This window comes from Phyllostomus hastatus, unplaced genomic scaffold, assembly GCF_019186645.2.
Source record: "Phyllostomus hastatus isolate PE091 unplaced genomic scaffold, TTU_PhHast_1.1 phas_contig_113, whole genome shotgun sequence".
NCBI lineage: Eukaryota > Metazoa > Chordata > Mammalia > Chiroptera > Phyllostomidae > Phyllostomus > Phyllostomus hastatus.
In genome coordinates, this window is record NW_025333530.1 from 3,398,114 (window position 1) to 3,415,799 (window position 17,686).

Below are 17,686 nucleotides of genomic sequence, written 5' to 3' on the forward strand. Positions count from 1 at the left end.
AGAGCCAGCCCTAGTGGACTTTCCGATAAAGGTCTGGTCAGATAGCAGCTCCCTGGGCAGGTGCTGGCTGAGACCCTCCTTTTGCTTAGCTATTACCTTAGAGTTTCTCATCATCTCACTGGTTCTCAGAGACCACTAGTTCTGTTGGTTTTTCTTTTTAAAAAATTTGTATCAATAATAACTTCAGGCACTGAAGCAAAAATTCCAGACGGCGCATCCTCTGCCAACACTTTGTAACTCTGAATAACGGCACCATGAATATTTATGTTTCATTATCACTGCTGCGAGGAATGACAGTTCCAGCACAAGTGACCATATTCGTTTCCTTCTCACTGCTCAGCCCTGAATGTGCCGTTTTTATATCCTCCAACTCAGCAGCTCCACACACCCTGCAGCGGGTTTGCTTATGGTCCTGTTACTAAGGTGGAATGCCCCTCAAAAACATGTTTTTTCCTTTCCTGTGCAATAGAGGGCCAGAGAACATGCATTCACTCACCCACTCATCAGCAAATGTTCACTGACAACCTGCTGTATGTGTGCAGCTGCCAGGATACAAAGAAGAGTAAGACATGCTCCTTGCCTGAAAGTCTCGTCAGGAGGTAGACACATAAACAGTCTACCTCCTGACAGCAAGGTGAGTTTGATAGTTGGCACTAAGTCTTAGGTGCTGTGGGAGATGCCACTAACAAACCACAAGAACGAAGGTGAAAAGAGTTCAGTCTGGGGAGAGTGTCACAATCAGGTAGGTCTGTGTTGTCCAAGAGCAGTGGGCAGGGGGTGAGAATGGCCATGGAGGCTTTACTGAAGAGCTGGGACTTGAGGAGTCAAAAGTAGGACAGCAGGATTATTGGGAGACTGGTAGTGCAGTCCAGGTAACACATTTGGGGGTACCAAACTGGCAATGTGGGGGTGGGTATTTGAAGAGAAAACAGACTCAAACTATTTCAAATATTACATGAGAAGCGGTCGGTACCTGATTACAGGAGGAAGAGAACATGCACTTGGAAAAGTTGGCATAGAAATATTAGAGTATGGGAGTGGGAGAAGAAAGCACCAATAAATCAAAAAATTTCTATTTTATGGAAACTTTATCAATGTAAAATATGAAATCTTCCCATCCAGGTTCTTGTTGTTCTCTTCAAATATTCAAATCTTTTTCTGGCTCCTCAATAACATTTTGTTATTTCCTTCATATGGGTCTCACTTATTTCTTACTAAGTTTATACATAGAGATTTGTTTCCTATTTCCCTGTTGCTACTAGAAATTGGCTTTTTTTTTACATGATATTTTCTCATTGGTTGCATCAAGTTAAGTTTTATTTGGTTACAAATGGCAGAAAATCCAACTCAAGCTGTCATAAACAAGTAATAGTAGTATATATTGAGTGCTTATTATTACTAGATGTTGATCTAAGCCCTTCATATGAATTAATCTTTTAATTCATTTGAAAGATGTATTGGCTCATGTAAATGAAAAAATGAGTCATATGTCTGGCTCCAGCTGCAATGGATCCAGAAGCTCAGAAATCACCACTGGGATCAAGTTTTTCTGCATCTCTGAGCTCCACAGTGGCCATGGCTGAAACAGTTCCCACACTGTATACTTTCAGATTCAGGACCTAACGAGGGGCTTAGCGGGGAGCCTGCTTCAAAACCTATATATACATTTACATATATGTTAAATATATAAATATACATATTTATACATGTAACAACCAACTAGAATGGATGGTTTCAATGTTACTTTAACTTGGATGTTGTCCTTGATTGATCGTACTCGGAGCCCAGATTTTCTTATTTCCCTGAATCTGATCTTTCTGCCCTCCCCGTTGACAATGGGTCTGGTCTTGGGCCTTGCTTTTGCCAATGAGGAAATATCAGACTTGACACAAGCAGAGGTTTGAAAACCTTTGAGTTGCCTCCTCCTCACTTTCCACTTTACCACCATCAGGACAACAAGTTGGGGCTAGCCTGCTGGACCATGTGGAGGAAAGTCCAGATGTCCCAGCTAAGCTGTCCTAGCCCAGCCAGCCCAGATGATGGGCCCGTTGACAGCATATCCATGAACAAGCCCACCCAAGATTTGCCAGATCAGCAAAACAATCTAGACATGGATTCATGAGAAATAGTAAATGGTTGTTTTAAGCCAGTAAGTTTTGTAGTGATTTATGATGTAGCAATAGGTATCTGAAACAGACTAAATTAGGGTTCTTGGACCCAATTCCAATATGGGTGGGGGTTTACCCAACACCAACAACCAATTCTTGAACACTTAATTTCAACACTATCTACACAGAGACAGCATCAGATTCCACAGATTAGGGTTCAGTCCCACAAGACTGCCCCCCTCGAACACACACACACACTTCACATACCAGCCACAAACCCAGGGTATCTGTGTTTCTGACCAGCTAGCTATAAATCAGAGGTTCCCACAGCCCCATCTTGAGTTTGATTAATTTGCTAGAAAGACTCACAGAATTCTGAAAAACATGTTGCTCACTAACTAGATCACTGGTTTATTGTTAAAGGATATAACTCAAGAACAGCCAGATGGAAGAGAAGCACAGGGCCAGGTATGGGGAGAGGGGCACAGAGCTTCTATGCCCTCTGCAGGTGCATCGCACTCCCCACATCTTCACCAATCTGGAAGCTCCCTGAAACCTATCCCCTTAGGTTCTTATGGAGGCTCCTTACCTCCCTGCGGCTCAGGAGTGGGACTGAACTTTAATCACTTGGTTGGCTCCATTGGCAAAGAACTCCCATCCGTAAGTGCTTTCCAAAAGTCACCTTATTAACATAACAAAAGACACATTTTTCACTCTTAACACTTAGGAAATTCCAAGAGTCCCCAGAGCTGGGAACCAGGAATTATGGAGGAAAACCAAATACATATCAGAAGTATATTTTGATCACATAACACACACATGTATTTCTTATAAATCACAATATCACACCTGCTCCATTTATATCTAATATGATAATCAAAGTTAACAAAGGCAACAAAGCCCAAGACACTAATGGGCTTATTTGAGTAGTTAGGAAGATAACAGGAAAGAGATGGATGCATGACTGTGGCCTGAGTAGGTTGCTACAGTGGGCACACTGGCAGTGTGAGGCCTTGGAGAGCAGAGGCAAGAAGTACCAAAAGGCAGAAGTTGCAAAAAACAGAGGTTGATGAATGAAACCAATCAACCTACAACTTCCCATTCACACAGTCATTGAAATCTATTAGGTGATGCAATGGTCTGGGCCCTTGGGCAAAGATAAAGGAACTGAGGAGAGGAGACTCGTAATAGGGAAATGAGCAGAGCATAATGATCCTTGTGATATGACCAAGTGCACAATGGAGAGAAGCAGGAGCTCAGCACAGAAGAAACAGGAGAAGGGAGACAGCACCGGGGTGCAAAAAAATTGAAGGAGAAAACTGAGCCATCTTTTTCCATGAAATGAGAAGAATATAATCCCCAGAAATTTAGAAGCTCAAATTTACATTGCAAAATTGCAGTTACATTGCAAACCATTTTCTTTTTTAAATCTGGAAAAATTATCTAATGGCTATGGGCTAGAAGAGAAAAGCAGAGACTTGAGATCAGTGAACATGGGTTTTCTTCCAGTTGACCTTGGGTAGGACACAGAATGTCTTTGCACCTAAGTTTCCTCATCTAAAATGAAGACATTAGGTCATCTCTAACATTCCCTTCTCTTCTAAAAGTCTCTAACCCTATATTAGAGAAGCACCCAACTTAAAAACAGAAAATTATTTCTACGATAGTTCAGCTACCTTAATTTTGGTCCAAGAGTCAGCTCTTCACCAGGAAGCCAGAAGAGAAGAGAAAAAGCTAGCTAACGGTCATTGAAAAGCTGAGAATGGGGGAGAGATACATGTTAGGCTTCAAATGTAGAATGAAAAAGAATAATCTTTGGCCACTATCTTTCTCCAGAAAGTTTTTGAGTCTCCCAAGTGTAATGAGGCCTCTGTCTACCTTTCTAAAGGCATGAAAATGATCAAGTGGCTTTCTCTCCTTGGAACGCAAAGCCTGGGCATTCAAATAAATATCTCAGTGTTTGATGATGTAAGGAATGCTACCTTAATATCAACTGTCATTGCTCTCTTAACACTTGCAGGGGACCACATTATTTAGCTTCCAATGCCCACCCCCAACCTAATCGCATGCCAATTTTCTTGTGGGAAAATAATTCTGACCCACATGTAGTCTTGGAAACAGGGAAACTCTTGGAAACCATTTCCCATAATAGAAGATGAAGAACTCAGATCCTCCTTCCCCCTGGCCCTGGGGGTGGGGGCAAAGGAGGTGCAGGTTACTGAGCTTAGCCAATAAGGCACTCTCTAAGGACTTTGAATTTGAGTCAGCTGGGTGAGGGTGGGGTGTTATTCCTTTCCAGGTGTTGTGCACCTAACTCTTCCTTCCCCACATACCTATTGAGATTTCCTTGGGTTTCATCGATTCTACATGTTTCCAAGCCAGTTCTTCAGCCTCCCATCTACTATGTGAGCCCTCTGACATCCTATCAATAAATTCTCTTTAGATTAAGCTATTCTGAGTCAGTGTCTGTTGTCGGTAACTGAGGATCCTGACTGATACAATTAAGTTCCACCAGAATCAGTCTTGTACGTCAGTCAGGGTTGTGCTGTCTCTTACTTCCTGTCCCTTTACCTGTTGTTTCCTCTGCATCATGTGCTCTTCTTCCTTAAATAATAATTGACTATTTTTTGCATTTTTATGGAGAGTCAATAGGGAAGCAGTTTAAAGCACAGGTTAAAATTCCAGTCTATACACTTATAAAATATGTAACAAGCTAGTTGTTAACACTTTTGGCTTCAGCTTCTTCATTTGCAAAATGAATATAATAGAAGCATCCACATCATAGGGTTGTTAGGAGGATCAATGAGTTATATTGCCTGAGGATAATTGCCTGAGAAATTCAGTAATATATTGAATAAGAATAATCTCTGGTAAAGGCTATATAACTGTTTACTATTATCTTTATGTATCTAAGTACTTTACAAAAAAGTCTCTATGCCTTTCACAACAATTTATCAAGTAGCCACAATCATTCCCATTGTACAGATAAGGAAACTAACTGAGGCTCAGAGAAGTTAAAAGCTTGCTTTGGGTTGGGCTGTAGTAACATGGCAGAATCGATTTCATGTCAGTATCTGACTGACTCTACTGTCTGCCTCAACTCTAATTTCATGTCCTCCAGAAAGCCTTGAAACCGCACACCAGGGTTGTAGGGGCTCTCTGGTGCTCCCACAGTTCAGGTCATGTCCTGTCCTGCCATCGTGCTTTCACTGAACTGTAATTGTGCCTCTGAATTTCAAGCTCCTTCAAGGCAGGAGCTGGGCTTTCTCACCTTGTCAGCACCCTACACAGTTTCTAATACACAAATTCTCTGCAAAAGAGTTGAACAAGCGAAGGGAGGAGTGTGAAAAGGGTATAGAAACAAAATTAAATAATTTTCATCTTCACCTTGGCTTTGCCGAGAGTCAGGCCAGAATCTCTGTGATTCCTCAGAGTAGTGCAGAAATTTGTAAGTACTCAGCTTACTCTATGTAGGCAGCCATCCCCAAAAAAATCAAGTCAGAAGTCCACTGAGCCCAAAAAACATTTGTAACTGTTAAGCATGTAACTCACATTCGAGGAATCAGTCCCTAGTATATAATCTGAAAAAAAAGCTTCATAAAAAGAGATGTTCATTTATTGTTACTTTAAAATGAAAACAACATAAATAACTAAAAACGGTATAGTGGTAAATAATAATGTTTTAAAATATTAATGACAAAAATAATATTTATAGCTAAATTTATTAAGTACTTACATTGCAATATAGACTGTTCTACACATTTTAAACGTATTAACAACCCTCACAATAATGCTATGTATGAGGGAGGTATCACTATTATTTTATTTTTACAACTGAGGCAAAGAGGTTGCCTAGGTTTGTTTACACAACTAGTATGAACAGTGAGATAAACAAGTGCTAACATGGGGAAAATTTTATATTATAATTTCAGTGAGAAAAGCAGTATGTTTATTTAGTGATCAAAGGCTACTAAACACATAACATATATACAGACACTTACACACAGATAGTAAGAGGAGAAGACAGAGAAGGTGGGAGAAGGAGAGGGAAAGAAAATGAAGATACTCCACAATGGAAAGTTGGAGCAGGATGGAGGACCTGGGTGATTTTTCTTACTTTTCCCCTTCCTTTACCTTATGCAAGTTCTATGAGGGTGGTAACTTGTTTCATTTTATGTTTTACTATATCCCTAGTGCCTAGAACAGTGACTGGTCCATAGGAGACACTCCTTTACTGTTTGTTCAATAAATGAATACAAGCCCTGGATGGTTGGTTGGAGCATATCCTGTACACAAAAAGGTTGCAGGTTTAATCCCCAGTCAGGGCTTATACTTAGGTTGAGAGTTCAATCCCTGTTTGGGGCATGTTTGATCTCTCTCTCTTTCTCTCTCTCTCTCTCCCCCTTCCTCTCCCCACTCTCTAAAATCAATGAATATATCCTCAGGTGAGGAATTTATAAATAAATTTATTTTCCATGATAACTAGTCTGTCTTTTATAAACAATAAAATTTAATTTCTAGAAAATACAATCTTGGAGATATAATGGCTCAGATTGAAGATTGACATTAATCAGTGAACTTAGCTTCAACTCTTCCTCTCCTTTGTCCCACTTCCACAACCAGTTAGGCTCCAAGTTCCCTCCAATCTAAATAGAAACATCCTGTAGATTGATCCACCCCACACCCTCCCAGGGCTGATCCCCTCTCCCCATCTAATTCAGGCCTTATGATTTCGGATATGAACTATTGCAATGAGTTCCAAATGGTTCCCCCACTACAACCTTCTCCCATCAATCTATCCTTCTCTTCATTGTGAATTTTACTTCCCAATGGACTCCATCATCATGTTTTTCCATTGCTTAAAAATCTTCTTTGATTCCTCACAACCCATATTTCTTTTACGTAAAAATATATGTATAACTTTTAGACAATATTTTTATCTTCAAGGCATTTGGAACAACCATAGATGAGGCTCTTCTTGGAATGATAGGAACTTAGCATAGGGAAGAAATTTAGAGACCATCTAAGTTAATTTATAAGTCCACATATTTAAACTCAAATCCTTAAATTTCTAGGCAAAATGAGTTGGTACAGAGAATAGAAGAGGTAATCTCGATCTAACTTGGCAGACTGGAGTGAAGTAATTAATGCTGTAGTTTCTACTTAAACCCACATAATTTTAGACTGTTGCCTTAGCTGCCTCAAAGTCACCTTGCCTTTTAATCTCTCCTCCCTCCAAACTTTGCATCATACCACTACCAGAGATATCTTTCTAAAACCCAAATCTATGCCATACCTTTGAAAGCTTTCCATTAGTACAAAATAGAGTCCATACTTGGTATTTAGATGATGACAACCTTTTGTTATCTGATCTCCACTGCAATAGATCGAGTGTAAACATGTCTCCAATTCTTGACACCTCTCTGTTTCCCCAGTTTTTGCAATTTGACTTTGCAGCTCCTCCCAGCAAAGGGTAGAATCTGTTTCCCCACCCTTTGAATTCTGAATGGCCTTGTGACTTTCTCTGGCCAATAAGGTGTAGCAGAAATAACAGAGTAGCAGTACCAAACCTAGGTCTCAAGAGACCTTGCACTTCCACTCACATTCTTAGAATCCTGCCCTGGCCCGGTAAACAAACGCAGGGTAGGCTACTAAATGATGAGTGAGATACTGCCGCAATTACCTCTATCCACCTGGCCAGCATCCATCCAACCACAAGTGTGGATGAAGCCATCCTAGGCAAGCTATCCCCCAGCCTACCCATCAGGTCACTGCAGAGATATGACCACGCTGAGCTGAAATCAGCCATATCTGGCCCATATCAGCAGACTCCCACAACTAGCCTCTATACTTACAAGCAACCATAAATCCTTACTGTTTAAGCCACTACATTTAGCATGACTTTTTACACAGCGATAGCTAACTCAGACACCAAATTGCTTTCCAGCTTCTCCTCCCACTCCCCGCCTGGTACCCCAATGTTCCTTCACCCAAATTACTTGACATTGACTGAGTATCTCACAATTGTGTCTACTGCCCTTGCCATGCTATACCCTCTGCCTAGAAGGCCCTTTTCTCTTTCCTGTCTTGTGAAAATCTACTCATCATTCAAGATTGAGCTCAAATATCAGTCTTTCTTTCATGAGATGTTAATTGAAGCTAGGCACTGAGGTTCCAAAACTGAGCAAAACAGTCCTCATTCAGGTAACACTTGACAGCTCACACTTGAGGAAAAGGTAAAAAAGTTACCATGTTTTTTGAACTATAAGACGCACCTTCCCCCCTAAAATTTGGGAGGAAATGGAGGTGTGTCTTATAGTCTGAATGTGACTTACCTGGCTTGCTGTGGGGGTGGGGGGGGGGCAGTGGAGCAGGGTCACAGGTTATTAAACATTTTACCACATTTTTTACTTCAGTTTTTTTCCTACTTTTCTCCTCTAAAACCTAGGTGTGTCTTATGGTCCTAAAAATATGGTAATAGCTGGTGTCACTTTCTTATTCCTTTCCCTAACTCCCTTAGATAGACTTAAGTCTTTTCTATTTCTTCCCAACCGTTGTCATTCCTCAGTTACAGCACTTCTCACACCAGCCATAATAACAATACCTAACATAAAGAAATCTTATGAAGAAAGATAATATAATCAAGGAAAACCCTTAGTGTGGTGCACGAAACATAGTAAGTGGGAAATCAATGTCAGCAGTTGTGACTTTAAGTTAGCACTTACTGTCTCTCCCTGCCCTGCCCACTTGATTGCATATAAGTTCCTTGAGAGCAGGAACTGAGGCAAATTCATCATTATGCATGAAGTGCTTAATGCATATATCTGCCTAGCAAATAGTAAACACTCACCAGATGTGTGTTGAACAGATATCACCAGAGGTGTAAGAACTGAGCACACATCCATTTATCTCAGAGGGGTCCAGGGGCCCTGGGTTCTTATGTTATACTGGAGCGCCCTCTGCCGTGTATGAGTCTGTTCACACATCTGGGTGCGACAGTACAAATAAAGCTAGAAAGGCTGGTTTCAGCCCACCTCCTTCACCAAGGGGTACTGCTCCCCTCCCCTTTGCTGTGCATGGGGTCATTTGTTTTATAGATGCCACCATCATGTTATTGTTTTCTGAAGAAACAGAATATTTTGGCTCAGATTTTATACCTTGTTTAGGTCGTAAATATGTTTAAAACAAAATAAAGAAGCGTATCCATGCCAATTATTCTTGCTGTCTCTCATCCAGACCCCAAATCCCCCCACACACATACATATGCACTGATCAGTGTGTGAGACTTGATGAGACATTAAACCCTCAAAATTTGCCTTTTAGACAGAGATGGCAATGCTTCACTTTAGTCATCAGACTCAACCTAAAAATCATAAGTACATGTTATAATTTATCTAGAACCCACTATGATTGGATACTTTATATGCACTAACCCTACTTTTTCCACAACCTTCTGAGGTAAGTAATATTATCTCCAATTTTAGATTAGAAAATGTGGCTCAAAGAGTTTACTTGTCATAGGTCAAACAGTTCATAAATGGTTGAGTCAGGATTCAGTCTAATTGTTGCCAAAGCCAATGTTTTCCACTATGCCTGTCACCTCTCTTCTGAGGAAGACGCTGTGGAAAGAATTCCTTTGGCACTCTCAGGGAATAGGACACTTTGCCATTAGGAAGATTTTCTAGCCAAGATTTTTGTGCCTATGGTGATTCACATTTAGATCATATTCCTTGAGAGTGGGAAAGATATCTGTAAGCAGCTGGTTTTAGCATCTGAGAGTTGTAAAGAAAGTTCTCAAGGAAACCATCCAATGATATTGCAGGAAATCTCAGAGGTCACACATGCTATTTATTCCTCACAACTAAAATTTTAACCCTTGCTGAAATTTTCTTTCCATATTCAGCCTTAACGAAGGCTAAAGTGTTTATCATTAAATAACCATAAGAAGGATTCTGAGAGATTCCACAGGCTTCTGACTACAGCACCTCAGAACCCTCTTTTGCAGATAACTACACTATTAGAAAGCTGAATCTTAAGCAGAGTGGCCTGGACATCTATCCAGAATAATGTGCCAACGTATTTTGCAGCCCATAGCAAGAGAAACCTGGACATGAAGAACCACACAACAACACACATTCAGTTGTATACATGTGAAATAAAATAAACTCTTTGGGCCACAGCCTAGAAGAATTAGATTTTGCCCCTTTTTCCCCATCTGAGAGCTATGAAGAGAGATACCAGTAAAGGAATACGCATATTCAGAGTTGCCGGTTGAAAAATGTTGGCCTAAACATCCAGGTATCTGGCTCCTCACTTTGGCATTACCAATAAAAATCATGAGTAGTTGCTTAACTTTTCTGAGCCTATCTCCCCTCTATAACATTTCACTGTTGAATCACGTATCTTTGAGGTCCCCTCTAGCTGAAACATTCCAGAAACCTTATTGGAGGTCTGGTATTGAAGACACAATTACATCCTCCATTTGAAATCAGCTCCAAATTATTGTAGGATTATCTCTCCTGCCCTCTCTGTTGAACCTTATGCCTGCAGCATGTGGTCAAGCTTACCTGCTATCACGGGGTGCCGTCCAACATGAAGCTTTCATTTGAAAGGATTCTACGTTTTCTGTGTCAAAGGTTTTCACTACATTAAAACATGTAGATCAGTCCCTTGCCCCCTCTTTCTTTGTATTACTCTAAGAAACAACCACACAGATATGGCTACGGAGGCCTGGATCTCAAACATTTGAAGACATAAAATATTAAAACTAAAAGTAATGAAATATGTCTGCATTAGTCAGGGCTTTCCAGAGTAACAAAACCAATCATTTATCCCCAAAAGAGAAAGTTCTTGAGTGATGTTTACTCTTCTCCTTCATATCCAGCAACTTAAATACTACAATGGAAAATAAACAATATGTGTACTTAAATACTATCATATAAAGTCAATATGTCTTATGTCACATGATGAGGGACTAAGAGAGGGAAGAAAACAAAGATGATTTTATATATCTAATAATTAGATATATGATTTTATACATCTTTGTTTTCTTCCTTCTCTCATTTCCTCATCATGTGGCAGAAGATATACTGACTTTATGTATTTTGTACATATATACATACGAGGTATGTACATTTCATAAGTAGGGCAAAAGTAGGTCTACAGTTATTCACATGGAAAACAATGCAATAATCAATAAATAATAAGATAAGAATAAACCCCATGTTTCCAGCACTCACAACTGTAAACCTACTTTGCCCCATCCTGCATGTATGGCTACAAGGACCTTGTGCGTCTCCATATGTGTACATACACTCAAACATTTCCATCACAAAATAAAGAGGAATATCATGAAAATTACAGGCCACTTTTCTGTAACTGGTCATGCAGTCATAGCTGGTATCTGTAACTCCCTTCTCCCACTATCCGTCCTATATTTTTCTTGTTGATGAAAGAAAAACAATGGTTTCATTAACATGACTAGAACCTAATTTCACTTTACCAAAGTGTCCTAACTGCCTCAGGGAAACTCCAGCCAAACAAAATTTGAATAAAGTTATCTCTTCAGGGAAAATATAAGACATTATAATAAAGGGTTATAACCAGTTGTAATTAAACTGGTATAGTAACATAAAAATTTATAGTTAGGAGTGGAGTTCTGTTTTGATTGGTACTGATATAGAAAAAAACTTCTGGTATTTTTTTCAAGTCATCATATCTAATATTCAAATGAATGGTTGCCAGTCCTGAATTGCAAATAAAAATAATGCTTATCAAAACATATGTCCTGCCATTAGGTGTTATTATATTTTTTTTTCCAGCAGAGAAAAAGTAATCTCCACAGATGAGTGGTCATGAGGTCTGTGTAGCCAGGTCTGAAGCTCCGGGCTTGCTCGACTTTTTACTATGGACAGAATGTCTTTTTGTGTTGGAGGGTTAATTTACAGATTAAGTATGGCCTCAACTGAATGTTTATGTTAATCATTATGGTATCAGAATAAGCATATTTGGGACACTAAAAATACCAGGAAAAGAGGAAAAAGAGAACATGGAACCAAATGCAGAGATTGTAAGAAAAATATATTTTGCTATATGCATCTTTTTCAGGAAGAGAACGCTTTATGGCTCAGTGACCAATCATCAATAATACTAAATGTCGGATATGATTTTAATTTGTCATAAGTGACATTCAAAACACACTAGTCCATAACCATCGTTAAAGTCCGTGACATATGGTGCAAGGCATTATGTATCTCAGGTTGGCAGTCGTTCAAATGGCATATGGCTGTCTCTCATCTTCAAAATCAAGGTTTGGTGGTATTATCACATGTGACAAAATCAAATCTCACAAGCCGAGCTTCCCGCTGAGACTCTGTTAGTCTGCAGCTGAGTGTGATCCAGTCATTCTGATGGGTGGGGCTGGGGGTGGTAACTTAAGAGGAGATGGGCTCTGCAGTGTCGCCTGATTCCAAGTGGCGTTCTGCCATACACAAGACATCTCAAAACTGATTTTAAGATACTCAGAATGCCTTGTCATCCTCGATGGAAACAGAAAGTTCAGTGAGGGTGCAGCAAAGGACAGGAGCAGCTTTCATGTTAATTTGTCAGATAATCACACGAAACCTCTGAAGAGGTGAAAAGTTTGCCATTATGAAGACAAATTAACTTTGGGACTTGGCAGGACATGTATGTGTGTGTGGGTGGTGGGTACCGCGACGCATGCCACTGTTGGAGACACAGCACGTGTTGAAAATAGACAGATTTTTTTTTTCTTCTGGCCTTTTTGAGGAGTATAAAGTGGTTAAGTGGTTGGAAGAAAAGCAATTCACAGCTGGCCCGAGGTCAGACCCTATGGGCTGGAGCCGCGTCAGGCAGACGCGATATGGGCCTATTGCTGTGAACACTCATTTTCACCACCTACCTAGGGAGAAAGACACCAAGTTCTTAATTTTTTTAAAATGAGGTCTAAAGTAAAGACTGCTTTATGCTGATTTTCAATCTTGGGATGCAGTCTGACTACTTGAAGAAAGGTGAGAGTCAAATGGGAACATGATTTGAAAAGGTCTATTAATATTTAATGTTCTCAAAGCTATTAAAATTTGAATGACAGTTCCAACATTTCCTGTGCAAATATATCAAAATAGAACTCTTGGATGCAAACTAATAACACCATACAACTCAGGTTTAAGAAAATTAACTTTTATTAAGGATAGCTATCAGTAAGGTCTGAATCCTCTAGTTAAAAAACATACTAGTTTGGGAGAGAATATGTGGTTCCAGTGCAGAAACTGACCAGGAACGGGGGTGGCAGGGAGGGTACAAGGAGAGATGAGAAAGGAGAAGAATGTAAATTTGTAGTTTAAGAGGAAGGGGTGAAAATTCTGTGAAAGTAGAAATATGTCAACTTAGTCCAGCCTGTGTCAGAATTGTTGATAATGTTAGGAATGCAGATCCTGGGGCTGGCATTGGAGGATGCTGTCGATGAATGGTTCTTAAACTTCAGTGAGTGGAAGAATCATCAGGGCAGCTGCTTTATAATGTAGCAAGCCAGACTCCACTCTTAGAGAAATTCCATTTCAGTTGGTCTGTAGTTGGTACCGGAATCTGCAATTGAATAAATGTTTTAAATATTGTGATCAAAGTAGTCCTTGCATTTTGAGAAATACACTCTCTTTTTCAGGAGAAAAAGAATATGAGATTCTTCTAACCTTGCCTCTGTTTTCGAAAAAGGGGCAGGGGGAATTCTCAACTTACACAGTGTTTTATTTTCCCTCTTAAAAGAGATAGCATTGAAATATCAGCAGCAGCATTATCTACCCACAATCCTTAGCACTTTTTAGGACCTATTATGTTCCGAGCATTGTAGATGCTTTATTTATGTTATAGTAATATTAACTATAACATAGTTAATAATTAACCATTTATTGAGAATTTACTAATTGCCAGACACTGTTATGTAATTAAACATAGGATATCTAAATAATATCTACTAACTTTCTTTCTACACAGAAAGTATTATTCTCTCTCTCTCTTTTTTTAATCCTCACCCAAGTATATGATTATTGATTTCAGAGACAGGAAGTGGGGTGGGTAGGGAGAGACATTGATGTGAGAGAGAAACATTGGTTGGTTGGTTGGTTGCCTCCCTTACATGCACTGACAAGAATCAAACTGTTAACCTTAGGTACGTGCTCTGACTGAGAGTCGAACCTCAACCTTTTGATGTATGGGACAACACTCCAGCCAACTGAGTACCCGACCAGGAATTATTCTCTGTTTTTACAGTGAATGAAATTGTGGTTCACAAAAGTTTAATAACTTGTCTGAGGTTACATATTAATAAGCAAAATACAGTCTGTGAATTCAAAGCCTCTGCTTTTTCCAATGCTTTATTTTAAAACGTTCTATGAAGTGTGAGATGAAAACATCTCCATGTGACAAATTCCTGCAGTCGTGTATAACTAGCTAGCCAAAGCTGTAGATGGAGCTGTCACTTCCACTTAATCCCCTGCTTCAGATAAAACTGACGCATTCAAAGCAACTTAATCACCATCAGCATCCTTGTCCCTTCTTATCACTGATCAATTGACTAACGAAGAAAAGATGATTCCAGGGCTTTGTTTCAAACTCCTGAGAGATGGAATTGTGTAAGTTGCACACCCCATATGATTGAGCTATAAAGAGATTAAAGTATTTATTTGCCTGCAGGCCTCTGATGCCGACCATATCTTTGGCATTTTCTGCCCAGAGTAAAGGAACATTCTTCTGCCCTAGAATCACTTATCTAATAGCACAGAGGAGCAGCCTTGGTGACTGGAAAGAGCTCTGCCTGGTCTGAGTTGGAAAGAATGCCTTTGCCTCTCAGCTCTGCCTCACACTAGCTCTTTGTTTTGGGGCTGGTCATTTGTCTTTGCTGAGCCTTAGTCTTTTCACTTTTAAGAATGAATAAAAATAAATACTTCAAAAAAAAACTAAAGAGAATTAAAATAATTTTCTAACACACAGTAAGTGTACATTAAGGTTTAAGGATTTTTAAAAAAAATTCTTACCTGAGCATACATTTATTGATTTGACAGAGAGAGACAGAAACCTTGATGTGAGAGCGAAACATAGATAGGTTGCCTCCCTTACTTGCTTGCCCCAACCAGGGATTGAACCACACAACCTAGGTATGTGCCCCAGCTAAGAAATAAATCTCAACCTTTTGGTGTATGGGACAACACTCCAAACAACTGGGCAACCCAGTCAGGGCTTAAATAGTCTTTTTATAAATGAAATTTTAACCCTAACTTTACACAGCTTGAAAAATGGAAATTTCTCTAGTATCACCTCATTTGTAAATGAACTAAATAATATGCTCAACACATTGGGCTTTGGTGAGTCATTCATAAACATTGTCAGACTTCTCAGGGTGGTGATAGAGATACATAAGCACCGTGCACATTTTATAAAGAGCAAATTGCATTCAGGAAAGTTGTTTCTGCTACCTAAAGTTTGCAAGGTTTGGTTTGCTCCTTAATGTAATAGAACTTTTAGAACTACAGATTTCATGTCCCTTCTTTATTACACTGTGGTCAGCACAGACCATGTACCTAATCATGGAAATGAGTACCTGTGCCCTGGTCAGGATGTTCAGTCGGTAGGAGCATTGTCCCAGGTTTGTCTCTCACATCAACGTTTCTCTCTCCCTTTCTCTCTCTCTCTCTCCCTCCCTCTCCTCTTTCTCAAATCACTAAATATATATACTTGGGTGAGAATTCAAAAAATAAAAGAAATGAATACATGTCTATTCCAAACATATACCTAGCCAAGCATTTATTGATGTGTTTAATACATACTTATCTAATGATGGATCAGCTAGGAACTAAAATTTAGCGTTGAAGAGAGTCCCATAGACAAGCAGCAAATGTGGGAGGGATGCACAAACACACTGTACGATGTAACAAGTACTATCAACCTGCTAAGCATGAGGCTCAGAGAAGGGAGTTATCCAGGGATAACTTCTAAGAGGTCATAAAACCTAATGGAAATCTTAACAAGTGAATTAGCCAGAAAAAGAGAAAGAGGACAGTTTGGGCAAAGGGGACACATGCTCGAGGCCACAGCACAGCATACCTGGAAACTAAAAATAGTAGGAGACGGTTGAAAAGAGGGGTTGGGTGAGGCATGTGGGGCAAGTAGACAGAAGAGATGTTGCAGACAGACATAGATCAGCTAAGAAGGCTCTTCTGTGCCAAAATCATTTCAAAAGACATTCTTAAAGCAGAAAAATAATAAAATATACCTAGGAGAATGGTAGATAAAAATTATTCAGAAGAAAGAGGAGCAGAACCAATTAATTTATTTTGCCCATAAATACTTTCTGGGTAGGATTTCTAGATGGTAACAGACACACCCTGCCTGCCAACGAAGACTCTGGGACTCCCTCTGACAATGGCACAGGTCAGATGCCCAAATGGTTGTGGAAGTAAATCAGAATGACAGAAAGAGCTCTGTCTTGGAGGAGCAAAAGGGACAGGTTAGCAATAAGAAAATAATAGAAGTGAAAGAGGGATGTCCTCTGAAGATGCCTTCCAGATTGATTGACAGCCCCAAATTAAAAGGGAACAGTGGAAGCACTACCATTTTATGACAATTTTCACATACCTTTGTCTGAGTCCATGGAGCAAAAGAGGAAATGTGGTTACAGAAGCTGAGCAGGCAGACATCCTTTGGGGCTCTGTTCTTAGAGTCATGGCTCAGGTGTGAATTATCTGAGTAATGACTTATGCCTATGAGAGCAACTATAGGCACTCCTCCGGAGAGGAGTTAGTGACCAGATATGGTGTTGAGACTGCCAGAAGCTGGTAAAACCTTGGGTTTGTTCTCAATGTAAGAAAATACATAAAAATAAGATGTTCCAAAGGATGTCCAATTTGGTAGTGAGTTTAGGGAAGAGTGGTAGAAAAGCCTAAGCCAGAATTACAGGATAACCTCTTTTTAAAACATTAATGTTTCAGGGTTCTTAGGATACAATCCAAAAGAACCTACACACACCAATGTTCATAACAGCACAATTTACAATAGCCAAGAGCTGGAAGCAACCCAAGTGCCCATCAGTAAATGAATGGATCAAAAAATTATGGTACATTTACACAATGGAATTCTATGCAGCAGAAAGAAAGAAGGAGCTTCTACCCTTCACAACAGCATGGATGGAACTGGAGAGCATTATGCTAAGTGAAATAAGCCAGTCAGTGAAAGATAAACACCATATGATCTCACCTTTAACAGGAACCTAAACAACAAAACAAAGAAACAAGCAAAATGTAACCAAAGACACTGAAATTGAGAACAGGCTGACAGTGACCAGAGTGGAATGGGGTGGATAATGGGGAAAAATGTGAAGGGTTTACAGGAACAATTATAAAGGACACATGGACAATAAGAAGAGGGGTGGAAATGGGGGAGGGAGGCAGGGAGGGCTGAGGTGGTGGGAAGAGATGGGGGGAAGCAGAAAACTGTACTTGAACAACAATAAAAAAAGAAAAGAAAATGTTAATGTTTCATTGGCATTGCAATATGAGCAGTTCAACTTT